General features: G+C 40.4%; 1 pseudogene; it reads left to right on the forward strand.

Annotated features, from left to right (window-relative positions):
* Positions 1–1082: 1082 nt before the first annotated feature.
* On the forward strand, positions 1083–4434 carry LOC119352592 (annotated as a pseudogene).
* Positions 4435–4938: the final 504 nt, after the last annotated feature.

Genomic DNA, 4938 nt, shown 5'->3' on the forward strand with positions numbered 1-4938 from the left:
GCTTACTACTTGGTTACACCTTCAAGCGAACACAGGGTTTTAAAGTGGAATTGTACTGCATGAAGTTATTTGCACAAAAATACAACTGGATAAAGAACACCAACTTTCCAGCGGCTTTATCATCATCCATTTATTCCGAGGGAACTAATTTAACTTGTCTGGAGCTACCTAGCTAGGCGGGGGAATGAGTGACCTAATGATCTTAGCTTGGCCCTGTAATTAGCTAATTGTATCCCATATTAAATGCTTAAGCCGCCAGCCTTCATTTGACTTGGTGGTCAATCCATGTACGTACACCTACTCCACGTGATATAATACCATCACGTAATCAATGGCATCATCACTATCTAACATATGGTTTCACTCTCACCAAAAGGTGGCATCATATATAAAATAGAACTTCCTCTGTCGCAAAATAAGTGGCTCAACTTTGTATTAACTTTAGGGAGTACATATAATATAAATAAAATAACAAAGATAAATTAAGACAACCCTATCTGTTGTGTTCACCCCTACACATTGGTTGGTCCATATAGATTTCTAGCCAACTGCAGCATGGTCTCCAGCGATCTTTGAGAAAGCGTGGTCTGCAGCAATCTTTGAAAGAGAATACGGCGAGCGAAGTATTAATATTGTAGTATATGATTAGCTATTGACGGAATAGCAATGAGATAGATTTAGTAGAAACATAATCTAAAGAGGCATGCACAGAATAAACTTAAGCATCATGATTTGAACTCTAGCGTGTCAAGTCATGCACCCACAATTTCGCCATTGCACCCAGAGCAATCTTCTTCAGCCATAGTATGTCACCATCCATGACTGGTCTTCCATTGTCCTTTTTCCTTCAGGACTAGAAAAAAATTGTGGGCATTGTAATCTGGTCTCTGGGCAAGGTGGTTTTGCAAAGTCGTACTTGTGCATGTTTACTAGCCGAGCATTAAAAAAACAATTAATGTTGTTTGAATATATTTGTGTTGCTCTGAGCCATGCACTGATCCCTTCACGATGCTTTCACTATATAAAGCATGGGATCAGTACATTCATAGCCATAGACCCAGTGACAAATCCTAGCCGTGCAAATGGCAACCAAAAACTCTATACCTCCTCTGGTACAGGACGATGTGCACAAGCCCCGGCCTTACCCGGCAAGCCAATGGGGCGATTTCTTCCTCGACTACAAGCCATGTACCCCACAACAGGTAAGAGTTCCATCTCACATGTATTTCCTAAAGGCACTCCGCAACAAGCTATGTCCTTTTCATCTCATCAAACAGCAATGTGTCTCTGCAGTATCGGTCCATGGAGGGCACGGCTGAAGCTAAAAAGGAAGAGGTGAGGCAAATCATAATAGACACTGCCAAATGCTCTGACCTACCTCAGAAGCTGGAGCTTGTCGACACGTTGCAGCGTATTGGGGTTGACTATCACTATGGAAAAGAGATGAACTTTTGTCTGATATACATGATGGAAATATTGAACTTTTGGACCTCCGTACAGCTTCCCTGCAGTTTTACTTGCTCAGGAAACATGGTTACTGTGTATCTTCTGGTACGTACACTTCTACGGGTAAATGTTGTGGTACAAAAAAAATTATATTTGCAGATATGAGTTACGGTATTACGAATTGAACTCGTGCAATGGTATATATATTGTTTGCAAAAATCTATTATTTATTTAGTTACCTAAATATTTGGATGTAAATATATATGCAGATGTGTTTTCCAAGTTTATAGACGACGATGGAAATATTGGAAGCACTGATGCTACATCTCTGTTGGGCCTCTACAATGCTGCATATCTCAGAACCCATGGAGAAAAGATACTTGACATTGCCATGAGTTCCACAAAGAAGATCCTAAAATCTATTGTTAACAATTTGGACACGACCATTGCAGACGAAATTAGACACAGCCTGGAAACTCCACTTTTCAGGGGGACTAACAGAGTTGAAACAAAGCGCTACATCTCGGCCTACAAAAAAAAATTCTATAAGGAATGAGACCATACTTGAGTTTGCAAAGCTGGACTACAACCTCGTGCAAGGTCTGTACTGCGACGAGCTGAAAGATCTTACCATGTAAGGATCTCCAGTACTTTTAACACCTTTAGATATTATGGATTAACTATTATTAGTTGGAGACATATTCACATGTTCTTTTACAGATGGTGGAACGGATTTGACATCCAAACTCATCTAACTTGGGCGCGCAATCGAATGGTTGAGATTCACGTTTGGATGATGGGAGTTCTCTTTGAGCCTCATTATTCATACCCAAGAATCGTGCTAACAAAGCTGTTTACGCTTGTCTCAGTTTTTGACGACTTCTATGATAATTATAGCACCACAGAAGAAAGCAACATGTTCACTGCAGCAATAAACAGGTTGACTTTTGCCACGACACTTTCCATTCTATTTTCATTAGATCACTTGTAACTAATTTTAAGCACACCATATGTAAGCATATATGTACTGTAATTGGCTTCAAAACAACAGGTGGGACGAGCATGCAGTTGAGCAAGCCCCAGCATACATGAGGCCTTTCTACAAGGGTACAGTTGCTTCCATAAATCAGATTGAAGAGGATCTGAAGCTTCAGAAAAACAAACACGCTGAATTGGTGAAAAACTGGTAATTACATATCATATCTCTAGTATACTTGACTAAAATTTTATGTGAGACAAAATTAGTAAATATCTTCCACAATTAAAATCTAGCCATCAATAAAAAAAATCTCATCTCAAGAATAGTATGTTTCAAGCAAGTACAAACTGTTAGTCATGTTGGTCATTATTGATGGGGAAATAATATTGATGAGGCGATGAATTGCACATGCTAGATCTTCACCTCCACTTAGGATGCATACCTTATGCACTACTCAACTCAAGCCACTTCCCAAAAGAAAAGAAAAAAAGCAATCCCTTTCCTCCTCATTCCCACATTCTCTTCCTCAATTGTACTACACCCATATTCAGCAACGACATGCAGGCCCCACAAACCCACTGGCGAGCTGTTGTCTGATTCCTAATCTCTCACCACTTTCACTTTCCATAGTTCCAACAAGTCCCCCGGCCCAACCAGTGGTGCTTGGGGCCAACCAGATTCGAACAACTATGGAGGTTGGGCCGGATGTTGCTGAGCTCTTGGACCGCTTGGGCCTGTTGTCTGTAGCAACGCGTAGGAGGAGCTGGCCTTGTCAGAGAAGTTGCCAACCAGCATGGATCGATGTCTCTTTTGGAGTCGGATAGAGGGATTAATGTGTCAATGGCAACTTTTGAATGTTGCAGTTGTCCGTTTTCTTTTTGTTGTGATCAGATGTGGATGATTCTCGTGAGATTATTTTGCTGCCTTTTTGTTGGATGCCATAAATGATTTTGGTTCTTACAAGTACAGAATGAAATTATGTGAGATCATAAGTCATGCATATACCCATAAGTTACACCTCATGATGTCATGCACATTAGTCATGCACATTAGTCAAATAGTTACATTTTTGCATTAATCTATCCATGCAAATCATGTCACCTCATGATGTCATGCACATTAGTCAAGTAGTTACATTTTTGCATTAAGTTTTTTGTGGTCATGATCGGTATATGTGTTGGACGCTTGCAAAAAATATATGTAGGTCATGTTTCAATTTTTTGTTCAAAGATTGTTCACATTAAGTTCAATTTATGATTCAACATAAGAAAAAAAACGTTAGAGTTGTGGTATCGACTGGTGTGGGAAAGACCATAAAAGGATATTAAAGATAACTTAAATACATACTGAGATTAGAATTTTCTGTGGATTTTTGTAGTTTATTGATGCGGCAAACTGCTACCACGCGGAGGTGAAATGGCGGGAGGAGAAGTATGTTCCAGCGAACCTCGAAGAGCACCTAAAAATCTCTGCGCCAAGCACTATATGTATGCAAATATCAAACATTGCGTTCCTATTAATGGGAGACATCACGTCAAGTGAGACTATACAATGGGCTTGGGCATACCCAACAATCATCAGAGCCGTCTGCATCATCGCCCGTGTGATGAATGACATTGTGTCCCACGAGGTAAATAATTTCTCTACCAAACCTGATAGCAGTTTTGCACTATAAATATAATATTTGACCTTACAAAAAATATTTTCTATCATTAAAGCGGGAACAAGCTTCGCAGCATATGGTATCCACCGTGCAGACCTGCATGAATGAAAACAGGTGCACGGTAGAGGAGGCAAATGAAAAGCTTAATGAAGTAGTGGAGCAAGCTTGGATGGACATATGTGAGAGCTGCATCCAGCCGATGGTTTATCCATTGGCATTCTTATCAAGAGTGGCCAATCTCGCACGGGTGACGGATTTCCTATACAAGCATGATGACGGATACACCCTCGGCTATTCGGTCAAAGGGACATTGGACTCAGTATATGTGCATCCAATGGATGCTTGATTAATTCAAACATATATGGTAGCAGATTATCATGGCCTTTAACTCTTTATATATAAACAATACATCATACTCCATATATTACCATATGTAGTGTTTGTATCATAGCAATAATGCATTGTTTGATGATTGTATGTAATGCCTGTAAGCACTAAGCTATTTCTATGGTGTTTTCAAATAAATGTTATGTTGTGACTTAAGATTTGTGGGAATGGGCATTACCATACTATAATAAGTGCAAGGAATAAATGGTGAAGAGTGAAACAAGGATAAATTTGGAATGGATGTGTGGGGCTTTGGGAGAGCCCTTTTATATACACCTCCATCCCTAGCCGCCGCCATCATCCTCATATCCAACCATTCACAATCCATCTCTCCATCTCCAGCCACGGTCCATACCAAGATGCACTTGGGGGTTGTACCAAGCCCCACCTCAATCGTTCCAACCTTGAAGAAAGGCCGGGAAGGAAGCCACCGGAGGAGCAACCCTCGCCTGGGGATGTCCAT

This window comes from Triticum dicoccoides, chromosome 2A (assembly GCF_002162155.2).
Source record: "Triticum dicoccoides isolate Atlit2015 ecotype Zavitan chromosome 2A, WEW_v2.0, whole genome shotgun sequence".
Taxonomy (NCBI): Eukaryota; Viridiplantae; Streptophyta; class Magnoliopsida; order Poales; family Poaceae; genus Triticum; species Triticum dicoccoides.